The sequence below is a fragment of the Tasmannia lanceolata genome, unplaced genomic scaffold (assembly GCF_043159265.1).
Source record: "Tasmannia lanceolata isolate RefF3 unplaced genomic scaffold, GAP_Taslan_0.1 ptg000002l, whole genome shotgun sequence".
Classification (NCBI taxonomy): Eukaryota; Viridiplantae; Streptophyta; class Magnoliopsida; order Canellales; family Winteraceae; genus Tasmannia; species Tasmannia lanceolata.
The window spans coordinates 47,548,742-47,564,948 of record NW_027518679.1 but is presented as its reverse complement, the minus strand read 5'-3'; the positions used below and the strand labels follow the sequence as shown (position 1 = coordinate 47,564,948).

Genomic DNA, 16,207 nt, shown 5'->3' with positions numbered 1-16,207 from the left:
CTCTGCTATTACCTCTACGGGTGCGCGCGGCAAGCGAGGAACTTCAATATGTTCTTCGTCGTCGCTGGTTTCTACCCGGTGCAGTCCGTCCCCACGGACCGGGATTGTGTCTAAGTCCACAATCTCTTCCTCTCCGCTCTCCTCGTCTACTACAATTATTACCTCCTCGTCCTCAACACCAGCCTCCTCAGGAGAGGCCGGCCCCGTCCTCTCCGACGCCCCGGACCCACTACTACTACTAGTCGAACCGGACTCCTTTGAGCCGGAGTCTGACTCGGAACTGGTGCTAGACATTAAAAGGGAACAAAAGAAAAGCTAAAAGAAATTACCGAACTGAGGTGCTGACTGAAGATCTCCGGGCTCACTGATCCGAGGCGGGCAGAAATTTGACTAGCCGAGCAGTAGAGAAGGAGAGGAGAATGTAAAAAGTGAAAAATGAGGAGTAAAAACTCTGGTATATATAGGCTTGGAAGAGCGGGAAAAATCCCGCCCTTTTCCCACCAGCCGGAGTGCGCCACGTCACCTACCGCATTAAATGCGCCGCTCGCACTAAATGCAAGGTACAAGTTCCAAAGCGCTAAGTGATGACGCCCAGAAGACAACATACCTGTCCGGCCTGGCCGTCCAACGCCTTAACCGGAGCCGGACAGGATATGGCGCAATCACAACACGACAAAATACCTGCCCGGCTCTGCCGCCCAGAAGGCTTAGCCGGACAGGATATGACGCGTTCGCTGGAAGACAACATACCTGTCCGGCCTGGCCGTCCAACGCCTTAACCGGAGCCGGACAGGATATGGCGCAATCACAATGCGACAAAATACCTGCCCGGCTTTGCCGCCCAGAAGGCTTAGCCGGACAGGATATGACGCGTTCGCTGGAAGACAACATACCTGTCCGGCCTGACCGTCCAACGCCTTAACCGGAGCCGGACAGGATATGGCGCAATCACAACGCGACAAAATACCTGCCCGGCTCTGCCGCCCAGAAGGCTTAGCCGGACAGGATATGACGCGTTCGCTGGAAGACAACATACCTGTCCGGCCTGGCCGTCCAACGCCTTAACCGGAGCCGGACAGGATATGGCGCAATCACAACGCGACAAAATACCTGCCCAGCTTTGCCGCCCAGAAGGCTTAGCCGGACAGGATATGATGCGTTCGCTGGAAGACAACATACCTGTCCGGCCTGGCCGTCCAACGCCTTAACCGGAGCCGGACAGGATATGGCGCAATCACAACGCGACAAAATACCTGCCCGGCTCTGCCGCCCAGAAGGCTTAGCCGGACAGGATATGACGCGTTCGCTGGAAGACAACATACCTGTCCGGCCTGGCCGTCCAACGCCTTAACCGGAGCCGGACAGGATATGGCGCAATCACAACGCGACAAAATACCTGCCCGGCTTTGCCGCCCAGAAGGCTTAGCCGGACAGGATATGACGCGTTCACTGGAAGACAACATACCTGTCCGGCCTGGCCGTCCAACGCCTTAACCGGAGCCGGACAGGATATGGCGCAATCACAACGCGACAAAATACCTGCCCGGCTTTGCCGCCCAGAAGGCTTAGCCGGACAGGATATGACGCGTTCGCTGGAAGACAACATACCTGTCCGGCCTGGCCGTCCAACGCCTTAACCGGAGCCGGACAGGATATGGCGCAATCGCCACACGACAAAATACCTGCCCGGCCTTGCCGCCCAGAAGGCTTAGCCGGACAGGATATGCCGTGTTCACTAGGCAACAGAGGGCCTGTCCGGCCTAGTATCTCGTCCAGGAGCTCTGCCCGGCCAAGACGCTCAGGGAGTTTAGCCGGCCAGACCTCTGGTTTAAAATTCGACCAGACCGGATTGTATAGGGGCTCCTGCCCGGCCATGCTCCTTCAAGCCAAGCCACAAGGCCGGACCAGGCCGCCCAGAGGCCCCTGCCCACTGCAGTTTCTCTGGCCCATACCTGAGGTCGGCCTTAGCTGCCCAGAGGCCTCAGGGCCGGCCAGATGCTGCTTTAACCCTCTTTTTGCTTCCCCTAGCCGCTGTCACGACTCGGAGAACCAGGGGGCAACTGATGGGGTCCGAACTCAGTACTGATGGATCCGAACTCAGGACTGATGAGGTCCGAACTCAGCAGCCAATTGGCTATTGACGCGTGGCCCTCACAGGGACCGCTGGAAAGCCAACACCTGTCCCTGCTAGGTGTGACACCTGGACCAATCAGGGACTTCCACCTACTCTTCCTAGGTATGAGACCTGGTCCATACAGAGGCCACCACCTGTCCTAGACAGGTGGCTCAGAATCACTATAAATAGCCTTCACTTGTGCTAAGGTGAGGGATCTAAAAATCAAAACCCTAAGCTTTTGCTCTGACATTGCTCTGCACTCCTGCTCATACTGACTTGAGTGTCGAAGCGCCCGTTTGGAGTACCACTCCGGGTTGGTCCTCTGACCCTTTTTCTTCTTGTCTGTGCCCTTGTGCAGCGCAGGACTCCACCAGCCCTTCACCCGTGACTTGTTAGATCAGCCCTTCCGGCCCTACCATAACCTGTTACCAATTTTAGACCTAACAACAGCCATCTCATTTCTCTTCCTTTTATCTCATCAACCTCACTTCAGCTCTACCATCTTCTTAGCTTTGTGAACCCAATCCTAACCCTAGATCCGACCTCCAACGACCACCATTAGCTGCCCCTATCATCCCCTCTACTTGTCGCCGGCCACTCTCTCAGCCACTATCACCAACTTCCACCGTTGAGACCGATTACCCTCAAACCCTCTTACATTTTTTGTTTAGGAAAATTCAGCAGAGAGAGTGGAGAAAGAGGAAAAGCACTGAGAAATAGAGAGAAGAGCAGAGCGGATTGGTTTGAGAATTAAGGGGAAGAAGATAGAGAAGTGAGCTTCGGCCATTGTTCATGGCCGATCAGTTTGCCATCACACCTTTTCCGACAAATTCCCCCAAGATCCGACGATCTACTCATGATTCCTCTACAAATCCGGCAATTTCATCACTTCTGACGACTTCGCAGAATCCGGCCTCCATCGCCATTGCTGGTCAGCACAAATCTCCATTAGAATCTAGTTGAAGAGGGAGCTCAACTCGGGAACTCTAAATCAGCCCGATCCGATCAATGCCATTGCCGCCTTTGTCAAAGAGCTAACTTTGTGGTAATTGATTCCATCTCTGAAATCTTAGGTTCTAAGATTTTGGAGCTGATTTGGATAAGAAAAGGAAGAAGAAAGGCTCGGAGTCAGGTAATCTCCTTTTTCTTTCATGGTGTAGATCAATGTGATATTTGTTTCTCCTACATTTTTTTTTGTTTTATCATATGGTCTTGCAGATTTGGGAAGTAGGGTAATATCATTGCTCTTAGGTTTTAATCTCAAATGATGAAGTCTTCTTTTCATTTCTTTTGATTGAATAAATTCAGCTTGCGCTTTCTTCTCTAAATGTTGTTTTTGTTTCCTCAGAATTATCAATAGTTGCAATACGAGTTCATCATGAATGCACAAAACCCAATTTGTTTTCCATTGAAACTAATTTCTTCTTTCTGTTGAGCCTGCTTTAGAAATAAAGAACATGTTAGGTTTTGAATAATCGACAAGCTGGTGTTATCTCATTGGCTTCCTTTTCATATTTGTGTTTGTGTATACTCCTAAATCATGGTATTCATTAAGGTTCATTTCCTTCTCTGAGATATGGTTTGTGCAAAATTGCCATAAGGTCTTTGTTCTTCATTTTCAACTCTAAAAATTTTAATTAAAAGAAAGGAGAAGAAGGGGATATGGTTTGATCTCAGTGATGGTGTTAGGCACCTGATCTCTAACCTTCATCTACTTTTTGGAGTTGATTTCATGATCCTAATGGTTAAAGTTTGTTGTTACTGTCATTGTAAATTTCTACACTCTCTGGTTCTATTTCTTGTTGGCTTGAAGTTGCATTTGTTAAGATCTTCATTGTACTCATCTGGTCATGAATGAGGTCCCAGCACCTTAATATTGGTCTATGATTTATTTTGATTGGGTCTTAGATTGCTCATGGGGATAAGGTTTTGATGTGTATTTTGATTTCACTTCGATTTTGGAGTCTTTGGGGTGTATTTGCAAGCTGTAGATATGGGTTTAACTACTAGCCTTAGTTTTGCTCCAATTTAGTCATCTTTAATATGTGGGCGGAATGATGTGTGTACTACAATGGTAGGGTTTGGTCCTTGGCCTTAGTCTTGTCCCAATTTCGTGGCTCTTCACGTGTTCAGTCGAACTATATGGACCTAGGATGTGTGTACCCTTGGTTTTGGTTCTTTAGTTTCATTTTTTTTCCTTTGGTTCTAGCCTCGGGTGTGTATCCTAGTAGCGTAGAGTTAGGGTTTGGCTTTCGAATTTGACTTCATTGTGATTTGGGTTTCGATTTTTTATTTTCGAGAGGTTGAGAATTTTAAGGCGGTAATGAGGCTACTTGGAGGCCCATTTTCTTTTCCTCTCCTCTCATTTGTCGGGATTTTAGTCATTTCTTTGAGACTTACTTTAGATTGTCGGGATACATTTTTGGTTGTTTTCGGGAATTCAGTTGATTCTAGGAATTTCATCGGGAACATTACTTCCGGGCGATGAAGGAGTCATCCCAAGCCCATCCTTAGGGGACTTGCTCAGTCCAAGTAGCACTCCTCTCTTTATTTAATAGACTAACTCAGTTTTTTAAACTTGTTTAGGCATTAAACCCCTTTCTCATTGCGAAAGGGCAATGAAGGAGTCATCCCAAGCCCATCCTTTAGGGGGACTTGCTCAGTCCAAGTAGCTCTTCCCCTCTTATTTAGTAGACTAACTCAGTCTGTTAGGTACCTTTAGAAATTAGACCCATTTTTCATTGCAAGGGCAATGAAGGAGTCTTCTAGAGCCCCCACTAAGAGACACACTCTGTCTCATTAAGGAGATTCTCCCTTGGAGACAAGCCTTGTTGTCTAGAACCTACCTTTAGGGAGTCTTACTTTGCCTCATTTATAAAACCCCTCTAATTCGCATCCCTAGAAGACTATCCAAGTTTCACAACTTGTACCCCCTATTAGTTGGAGACCAACTTGGTCTGTTAGTTTCCTTAACCTTATTTATCATTGCTAGGGCAATGATAGGGATACTTGGAGCCCATCTATGTGTCTAGGGGACTTGCCTTGTCTCACTAGCACCATTTTATGTCTCTTCTTCTTCTAGGAGACCTTCTTTAGTCTAGTTAGCAGTCGCTTTAGAGCTTATAGGTTAGGAGTCAACTCGTAGGCTAGAAGTTAGCCCCACAGATAGGAATTTGTCCTTTAGTTTTAGAAGTCAGTCTTTCAGGAGTCTGACCTACTGTCATAGAGTCAGAGGAGTCTGTCCTATCGTCATATATGGGACTAGGATTCTGTCCAACCTTTCATCAAGTCATGGGATCCTGACCAACCCTTGCAAAGTATAGGATTCTGTCCAACCTTTGCAAATCTTAGGAGTCTGTCATGTCCTTATAGAAAGTCTGTTTTCGAACTACGTTGACTTGATCCCCTTCCACGGGGTACGTAGGCAGCTTGAGGTCGTCACCTCAGGTCCAGTCACCATTTTGTATATTTCTCACCATTTAGTAAATAAATAAACCAAAAATTCTTAAAAATCATTAATAAATTCAAAACCCTAAAAAAAAGTGAAAAACTCTTACAAAATATCAAATGTTTTCGAAAAGCTCTTTCCCTTAGATATTTGGATGGTGTGAGAGGAGGTTTAGATTATCTAGAGTCTTGTTTGGTCTTGTTTGCTATGTCTTATCGTGTGAGTGTCCCTAGAGTTAGGAGGCCTCGAGTCGTGGTCGGTTAGACACTTAGTCGAGCCGATGGCTAAATTAGGATGCACTTAGTTAGCCCACTTTCTAGGGTCTCAGCCTAATTGCACATAGGATGTAGGGCTTACCTACATTAGACTAGGTTGAGTTGCATTAGTTTAGGACCATATAGGCATGTCTAAATATTTAAACAACTTAAACATGAGTCGAGTCATGTCGTGTCGAGTCTAGTGTGGACTAGGCACATTTAAGCATCATAGCTTAGGATAGGCTACCGAACTACGTTGACTCTGATTCTTCCCGATGCCAGGATACATAGAGCAGCCGGGATGGCCATCTTGGTCCGAGTCAAACTTCGCATTAGAGTCTAGGGTTTGTCGTGTCGTATCGTGTGTGGTGTTGAGTCGTGTTCTGAGTTTTGTTGTGTTTTCTTACTTTACTGTTGTGTTTTGTTGTGGTCCGAGTCAAACTTCGCCTTAGAGTCTTGGCCCGAACAATGGATATAGAACGCATTCACAACGAAGAACTCCCAAATTGGTTTAACACCCATGTAAGTTCAAGATTAATCTTAACCGAATGTTTGCTTATATTGGTCACACAAGAGGTTATGGTTAATCATTCTCACTCTATTGGATAGGTTAAAGAGTTGCATCAGAAAAGAAATGAGCAGGTATCAGAAAAACTTAGATGGTTGGCAGGATATCCATTGAACGTGGCAAGGAGATATAAGGGATTTAACATAAACGGCTTCAGGTTTCATACAAAAGATCGCGAGCGGAATCGGAAAACACAAAATAGTGGAGTTGTAGTGACTGCAAAAACATCAAGCTTTTCAAGTTCCAGGGATATGAACCCGGTCGAAGGAGATATTACTTATTATGGTGTTTTGACTGATATCATCGAGCTTAACTATTATGGACATCTTAAAGCATTGCTATTCAAGTGTGATTGGGTTGATGTCGTTTCGGGCAGAGGAATAAAAAAAGATTATTTTGGTTTCACACTTGTGAACTTAACACGCCAAGCTTTTAAAAATGAACCCTTGTTGCTAGCATCTCAGGCTGAGTAGGTATTCTATGTGCAAGGTAACCTCAACAATAAAGATTGGCATGTGGTCGTCAAGAATAAACCTAGGAACTTGTTCAAAATGCATGGGGGCAATGTTGAGACATACGTCCAGAGCGAGCCACTTCAAGATCAAACTTTAGAAGACATCATTTCTCCTGGTGATGGTAATGTCACTTTGGAACGGACCGATATTCTAGGCATGGAGATTGATATACCTTTCGAGTTAACCCAAGAAACTGAAAATGATCAAGGAAATGTTGTTGAGTCAGAAGATAGTGATAAAGAAGATGGTGCCAATGCATAATTCTAGTTTATCTTCTTTTTTTCCTTGTTTGATTCCTTCTGTTTTGATTGTAGACTTCGTTGCTGGAATTCTAGTTTATCTTCTTGTTTTTTCTTTGATTCCTTGTGTTTTGATTGTCGACTTTTTTTGGTTGTGGACTACTATTAATTTGATTGAATTTTTAGAGGCATAAATACTTGATTTCAGTGCTCTGTTCGTGACAGTTGTGATTAACAGCATGGGGTGGTTATTAACACATGTCACTAAACTGAAATGAATGGACTAGTAGTTGATATAATAGTTTATGAGCAAGAATTGTAATATGGACAAGTTTGTTTTGTGAAGGAATTGTTTCCTAATGAATTAAATGGTTTTGATATTCGCATATAGAGCGGTAGGAGGGAAATGATTGGACTAGTAGTTGATATAATAGTTTATGAGCAAGAATTGTAATATGGACAAGTTCTTTTTGTGAAGGAATTGTTTCCTAATGAATTAAATGGTTTTGATATTCGGATACAGAGCGGTAGGGGGGAAATGATTGGACTAGTAGTTGATATAATAGTTTATGGGGAAGAATTGTAATATGGTCAAGTTTGTTTTGTGAATGAATTGTTTCCTAATGAATTAAATGGTTTTGATTGAATGAAATGGTTGTCTCTCTCTCTCTCTCTCTCTCTCTCTCTATATATATATATATATATATATATATATATATATAGGTTTATGAAAATAGTTTCATGAATGAAAGCTATAACTGCCAATTTTGCTAGAATCAAAGACGAGATTAGAAGGTAATTTCCTTTTCTTCTATTCATTTTTTCCTAATTATATTCCAATCCTAACCCTGTACATTGTCCTCTGTGACATCTTTGATTTTAGATTTCAGCTCACGAAGATATCAAGGAGGATATGGTGACATCCTTTAGGTAAAGTCTATCGAGGCACCATTGTTTAGATTGTTCAATCGAGTAGGTGCATATCTAGTGGATGTCATTTTAACTTGGAGCATTGCATTTTCTAGTTTTCTTCCATTCATTTTGTAAATTCATATGGTTGTCTCTCTCTTATGGTTTCTTTTTCTCTCTTTATATAAATAACAGTATTCTAATTTTTATGATTGATCGGTATTTTGTAGTTGAAGATGTAGTATCATGATGGTATCTATTCTTCCAAGCTTTAAAAGATAAGTAATGTCAATTTTTTTGGTTTATAGCTTTTCCACATTGTGTGTATTGATAACCTGTTCTAATATTTATGAATTTTTGGTGTTTTGCAAGTGAAGATAGTCTCTGCTTGGAATTCAAAAGGAAAGGTGAAGTTAAGGTTCCTTCTTGCCAATCTTTTAGAAAAAAAGTGAAGTTAAGGTTCCTTTAAAGTTATGTAGTATCAAATCTTCATGAAGTTTTTCTTATTTCCTTTCTTGTTCCCAGGAGCAGGAGCAGTTTGCCAACAAAGCTATATTGTACATGGTTTTGGTAGGTACCCTCTGCTAAGCAATCTCCATGCTCTGATTTGGCTTTCTAAGTTATTTAGTTTCATATTGTCATGTACTTTTTCTTATTTCCTTTTTTCATAGATCATTTACTTTTTGCTTATTGGGTTTCTGTGCATTTGTTTTCCCTATTCTTCTTTTTGTTCATTGCCAATATAGCAGTCACAAACAAGAAGAGGAAACTCACATCGGCAATCATCTGAAAGGTGCGCTTGGGTTTATCCATTTTGTTAGCACATAACCCATGTAAATTTTTGTTGTCATTGATTTTTATTTCCTAGTTTCTGGTATTTGTAGACTCCGGAGAGTTTGCGTTGGAACCCTAAGAATTTGTATAAAGGATTTACTCCTTTTATCTTCCCATTTCTTCATATTTTATATTTATTTATGATTTGAGTTTGTGTGATAACAGGAAGTGCATCTGGAGGTTCATGATTTCTTCCTATTTTATATTTCTCCTTGCCCTAGGGCTTTGCTTTTGTTTGATTTTTTTCCATGTAGGGCTTTTATTTATTATTGTTAGTGTTGTTGTTGTTATCACATGCCTTGGAGTTCCAACAGTGAGTATTTTTTAATTCCCCAAGTTGGTGTCCAGATCTTGTGAAAGATTCATACTCAATCTGCCCTATTTTGTGTCCGGTCAGATGCTTTTTTCTTTGGTTAAGAAAGCTTTCAAGTAGACCTGAAATTCATGCCATTCAATTGCCATGGAAGCTGTCAACCGAAGACCACTTTTATTCAAGTTGTAAACGCCCTATTTAGCCACCTAAACACCCGTTCAGTGTGTGCTCTTTGCCATGTTCCATCAGCCAATCAAATACTCTAATTAGTGAGCCCATGATTAAATAGTTGCTAGTCACATTTTGAATTTGTATTAATATCAGTTTGTATGCCAAACAAGCTGTGAACCAAGGGCATTAATTCCATTTGCTACGAAGGACATTAGCTCCATTAGCCTCACATTTAATTTGGTACATCAACGCCTTTGATTTGCCGGGCATTACTTCTACTAGCCTCAAGTAAGAACAATTGTGGACAAGTTGTTACAACCAAATTTAACGGGCCATTACTGTTCTCTCTTTGAGAGTTGTTTTGTATTGGAGTGCAATATTAAGGAATGCATTATGCTGTTTGTTTAATATCCTCTGAGAGTTAACAAGATTCTAGCGTCTTAGTACTTCCACAAGAAGTTAGTTGTGGCAACTATTTCAATTTATATGCTCAAAGTCAGTCATAACCTCAACTTGTGCTACTGTAACTAGAGAAGACACAACCTAATGTATATATAGTTTCATTTCACTGTTTTGTCAAAATTCATGATCTAGTCTATCTCAATTCATTTGAGTATAATGAATTTTGTCATTTGAATGTGTCGTATTCATCTTCAAATTGTTTCTAACCATTTTCTCCCAATAGGTTCATTTCATTCTATGTTGCTTTTATCTCCTCTTTCTTGAATATTGCCTATGCGATGAAAAATTCTTCCCTTAGTTTAGGCCGTAAGTAGCCTGAATCTTCATCATTTCCTCCTCATTTGTGTATTTATTTGATTTTTTTTCTTCACAACATTGAAAGAGCATATATGTTGGGGCAGTCCTATTCATTTTTTTGGGGGAACTTGTGGTATGTGTTGGGCTTGGAATGAAACCTATGGAATAAGTCGGGAATTGTGTTAATTTATTCTTTACTTACATTTATCTCAGATGCATGTTCAGGTTCCAGGTTTTCGGTTTCCAAAATATTAATTTATTTTTAAAAAAAAATACACCATTTCCCGGCATTCCTAAACGTCGGCCACAGCTTTTAATAAATATCAGTTTCCCCTTAGGCGGCGTTCGTAAACGCCGGGAAATATCCGTGGTTTGTGTTAGGTGGCACTAAATTCAAGTCAGTACCGGCGTTTAACGAACGCCGTGTAATCGTCCTGGCATTCCTAAACGCCGGCAATACTTTAGCCGACACAAGTAGACCCGGCGTATTCCCTAATGCCGACAATACGCTGGGAAACCTTAGGCCGACGTTTATTTGAAGTTGTGGCGGCGTTTTAAAACGCTTGAAAAAGGCTGCTTTCTTGTAGTATATATATATGATGGAATTTGATTTATTGTGAGGTATTAAAATTGTGCTTTGATGCATAATATTTATGTTGTTGCAAATGTATTCATTTGTTCTCTTCACATTATGCTCTATTATAGATATGTTTATTAGGTCACTCTAAAAATGTATTCAATTTGGTACGAAACATAAAACTCATTCAAACAACATAGTAAATACAAAGTATTAGTAACCCTATTATATATTATATATCCAACAATAATAAGATGATAAATCACTCATTCATACACATCCGACCCATAAGTCTTAACTTAATAAACCACATCTATTCCTATAGGGGAATGGGATCAACAAACAATGACTTGATACGCTCTTTGGTCTTGCCACCTGAAAATGTGTATCCATCATCGTATTGGTATAGTACTTCCATCACACGTGTGAGATTGACAAGTCGCATGAGGAGAGTGTGAGAGACAGGGAGTTTAAGGCATGCTTGATTTATGTCTTTCCATGCAATCATAATCATTTCTTCAAACTTATGGCATGCCTCCTCCTCTGAGACCCCATGCTCTTTCACATAACATTGGATAGTTGATGCAACATGCTCCCGTTCTTGTTCAAACTGCAAATGTCAATGATACAAAAAAATAATGTTTGAGATAGAAAATAGTTAGATATTTTATCTTTTTATCTCATGTAACTTAATTAGTTGATGCTTTTTCTGTGTAGATTTCTTTTTTTTTTTAAGAGTTTGAAAGATATCTTTAAACCATAATGTAATGGATAATACATAAAAAAAAACCTTCTAATTATAATATAGGTTAAACACATTTTTTGGTAGGAGCAGTTTTAAGCTGTAGTAGAGCTAGTAATTTCTTAAGAAATAGAAGGTACATAGTTAGTTTGTTTAAGTGGGTGATTTTATAAATCTTGATAATAAGAGAAATTTATGAAGAATATCAATTAAGAGCAAGGATTTTCTAAGGAATGACAATATGTAGACAGAAAGCCAGGCGTGCCTAAACGTCAAGTTTGTTTTAAGGGTGCATAATATTCAGCATCTATGTTACATGGATTCTTCTGAGCAGCTGAAGAATCCGTGTTGGACACATCTCAGATTCTCATACCTTAGGATTCACAGAGACACTTCTGGGTCTCTTTTAGTTATTTTTTCACTAAATATTGCTACCATAACTGTACAACTATTGCATGTTTTACGTTTTACCCATCCTAATAGTATTTTTTTTTTATATTTTTATATGAAAATAAAACATTATATTTATTGAACCTTCTAAATATTTAAATATATTATTTATTATACTGAAAATTTCACAATTAATTACAATATTTTGACGAATCCACCAATCCATCCTTTTGAGGTATGCCGAATCCAACACTCGATACCCATGTCGGATTCCGACAAGCGTATCTATAATGATGCAACATAGTTTAGCATCCTACCTTGTTTCCCACAATGTCATCTCGGAGTCGGCAAACGAGTGATGCATCCATAACAACCTTAGATCCTCTCCTTGCCCAATCAAATGCCTCCTTTGTTGCCATTTCACCCATCCCAACAAAACTAAGGATAGTGATCATAGGATAACCGCAGCTGATCGATGAGATGCTTAAATGCTCATTGAATAGAAGTATATATCCCTTGCTTTGCCATTCGGCTTCAGTAAAGTATGCTCTTATTAAACCTTTAATATACAACAAAATGGAGTCGTTCAACCGTAATATTAGAAAATAACTATTATCATAAAGAAAAAAAATAAGGTTATCTTCCCATAAAAATTTCAATATTCATAAGATATATATCTCAAACTTTATGTCGATTTAGAGGTCTTACTCCTTCTATTAAGTATGGTACGCGATAGGAGTTTCCTTCTACAACGAGTTTCTCTTCTATTTCCTTGACAATATTCAAGAGCTCAAGATAATATCCTTCCATGTATTTGGGAACGTGATCTATAGCCTCAACATCCCACCTGAAATTAATTAGCCATTAACATTCTCAACTCTTGACCATGGAACCAAAAAGTGATCTCTAATAATAGCATTAGAAATAAAAGTTAAAGGTAATCCAAGTACCTATCAATTGCACCAGTGAAGAATTGTCGTTCCTCCATTGTACCGTACACGTCATCATAAAAGTCATCAATCACTGATATCAAGGATTAAAGTTTGACAATCCATATTCTAGACAGGGAATATTGTGGTTCAAAATACACTCCATTCGACCAAAAAAAGTATATTTCTACTCATTTGTCCCTAGCAAAAGGCATGTTTTCTATAAGATTCGTTTCCTTCCACCACCTGTAAGATATATAAATATAGTCTACGTTAATCAGAGAGAATTCTAAGAAGGGGCATGTATGATCTGTTCTAATATAGCACTGCGATGCATAAATATAATGCGCATCTCATTTCTAATTATAATTTACTGGGTTTAAAATGCATCATTGACATAAATATTCCTTAGCAAATCGCAAAACTCAACTCATTGATCCATTGACTAGGAAAAGAAATTCTTTTTCTAATAGGTAGTTAACTATTTTTAAATATTCATAAATATTTAAGCATTTATATCAGTAATTGTTATGTAAACTATGAAAAATAAGATATTTACAGCCAATTAATATCTATAAATTTACCTTTCATATAAGCAAGGAATTAACCCTAGAGTTTTCCTATATATATATATATATATATATATATATATATATATATATATATATATATATATATATATATATATATATATATAGGAAAAATTGTTCGTGAGCTTGAGCTCATATAAGCTTTTATGAGATAGAGTGCTCAAACACACGGGTCCCACATTTTTTGTGGTGATCCGAACCATTCATTTTCAAGGCCCCATCATAGATAAGGTGTGTACCAAAAATCAGGTCCATTGGATCATCCTAACCCCTCCAAAAGTGGAGGGCAAAAATGGGCAGATTTGTCAACAAACAGTGTCTGTATATATATATATATATATATATATGTGTGTGTGTGTGTGTGTGTGTGTGTGTGTGTGTGTGTGTGTGTGTGTGTGAAAAGGTTTCTGAGCTCGAGCTCAGAAACCACTACTCCCATAGTTGGTTGAGTCATCCAACCCATTTAGTTTATAGGTTATGCTTAGGATTATGGTTATGGTTATGGGTTATGGTTAGGGTTATGATTTGTGGAGGTTTCGAAATGGATGGCTAGAAATTATAGTCCTATAGATCGGATGGTTAGGATTATGGTATGGAGCTGGTTTGTTAGGAACACCCTATCTATGTGAGCTAGTATAAAATGAATGGGTTGGATGAGTGAAACTACTATGGGAGATGGTGTATTCTAAGCTCTAGCTCAGCCTGAGCTAGAGCTGAGACACCACGCCCTCTTATATATAAGCAGATAACACTAAAGTTTTTCCATTATATCTAGATTAGAAAATATGATGCTGATGAAGAAATCATCTAATTTATTTCGTATAAAGTGCTACACGCATTGATTGTTTCTTTATAGATCAATAGTGAAAATTTTAATAAGACTTTTGCTAGGGACCATCGCTGAAGGCATTTCGCAGGCCGGCTGTTGCATGGGAGTGCAGTCACCTCAGATGAATCAAAAGAATAAGACAAAATCTGTTAAAAAGTGAGCCTTTGTGGCAGCACTCTCATGCAACAGCCGGCCGGCGGAATGCCTTCTGCGATGGTTCCTAGCTAGCCCCTTTTAATAATTCTATAGGAAATAATCTTTACATAATTTAAGAAATATACCTTGTAAGATCCTTTAACTCTTTTTGGTGCAACGATTGTAAGAGATTGAAATCCAACTTTGCAAGCTCTAGCAGGACATCATTTCGTGCCTTCTCTTGTTGGTATATTGAGATGTAATGCCTATGCTCTAGCCTTGGTAGACTCTTCCACAAGGGTACCTCTAAGGCGTGTTTTACCTGTGTCACAAAAAGTTTAGAATCGAGATTGGTTATACCAGACTTTAGGTGCTCTCTGGTGAATCTAATGGCTTCATCTAATATATCCTCTCCTTGTGTGCTGAGATATGCTGCTTCATACAAGCTTAATAGGCCCCTCATATTGCTGATTAAGTTTGCATTGAAGTTTCCATGCTCATCTTTGAACTTGTTAAATACATCTGTTTCAACCCACTCAATGTCATGAATGCGAATGAGAAAACTTGTGGGAATGATGAAAACAAATGAAAAAGGATTTACCTGATGACACATTAATACCATGTTGTCTTAGTAATCGAAATCGGAGAGCAACGTCATGTAGATCATCATCAGCGACGTATGTAGGAGATTCAAATATATGATGTACATGTAGTGCATCATTAATCTCCTTTTCAAAGTGATATTCTACTCCAAGACGTTGAAGTACATTGATCAAATCAATATCTTGTTGTGACCCCTTGGTACTGCTTAGCATTCTCTTCACTTCTACCTTCAACTCTTCAACCCGCTTAGTCCATGCATCCAACTTCTGCATGGTATCATTTAGAAGAACAAATACATTAGCTATGGTAATTATGAAAGGCTATAATTCAACATAAATCATCTCTCTCCCTCTCTCTCTTACTTCCCTACTATAAAACTAAACTGCAATTTTATATTTGTCTAAATTTTCTACCATGGCCCCATTTTCCTTCTTTTCTAATTGAAACTGCATAAATAGATGCAATAGAAGGAAAAAGAGGTGAGTATACAACCAAAAAAAAAACCATTGAACAGAGCATTTCCTATCATCATATGTTCTATCAAGAGGCATGAGCTAGACAACTTTGGCTATCAATGAACCATCATAATGAAAGGTGATAGTTGAATTTTTAATGAACCCTCTCTCTCACTCTCTCATGCCTTACAATTTGATCATGAGAGTAGGTGAGGAAGTGATCGCCCCAAAGGCTTGGGTGAAACACTCCTACGTTGGGATTCATTTGTGGCTTTCCGTCTTCCCGTGGATCAAAGATGGAGCCAAAAGAAGTGTTTAAAGGTAGAAGAGCCATAGTAATGTAAAAGGTTGGAAATTAAACAAACGGGGGATATGAGCAGTATTGTATATTGTGATGGAGGTTTCACAAGAATCAATATTTATAGGCAGCAAATTTATGACTGCTATATTTAAACATCAAACTGAGAGTGGTAGAAATATAAACTAATGACATCTAATATAGATATCTTACCGGAGATGACAAAGAATTAGAGAGAGAGATAGAGAAAAACAGAGCAAGTCACATGATTAGCAACTAGAAAAATAACAATTTGGGTTGTGTTTGAGTCGGGTTGTGTTCGGGTTTTGGTTGAAAAAGTTGAACCTGAGTCACAGGGGCGGAGGCACATACAGCGTGGACAGGACCGCAGCCTCCCAATGACTTGCAAAATCCCTTTTATTAGTACTGATATGTGAAGACATTTCCAAGTGTAAATTCCAAGTGATACCTTTCTCTCTCCCCCACCCACACACACAGACACACACACAACGACCAAACGCAGGCAAAGT

The 16,207-nt window shown here is 39.8% G+C and overlaps 1 long non-coding RNA gene and 1 pseudogene across 2 annotated transcripts; one reads left to right on the top strand and one right to left on the bottom strand.

The window, feature by feature from the left end:
- Positions 1-2,568: 2,568 nt before the first annotated feature.
- LOC143885916 (uncharacterized) lies at positions 2,569-9,032 on the top strand. Of its 2 annotated transcripts, none has more exons than XR_013253660.1 (4): positions 2,569-3,248; positions 8,027-8,073; positions 8,283-8,622; positions 8,802-9,032. It is a non-coding gene; the product is annotated as an uncharacterized LOC143885916 (long non-coding RNA). The 2 variants fall into 2 exon arrangements; XR_013253661.1 differs by having other exon boundaries at positions 8,799-9,032.
- Positions 9,033-12,469: 3,437 nt separating this feature from the next.
- Positions 12,470-15,768, bottom strand: LOC143885905 ((-)-germacrene D synthase-like; annotated as a pseudogene).
- Positions 15,769-16,207: the final 439 nt, after the last annotated feature.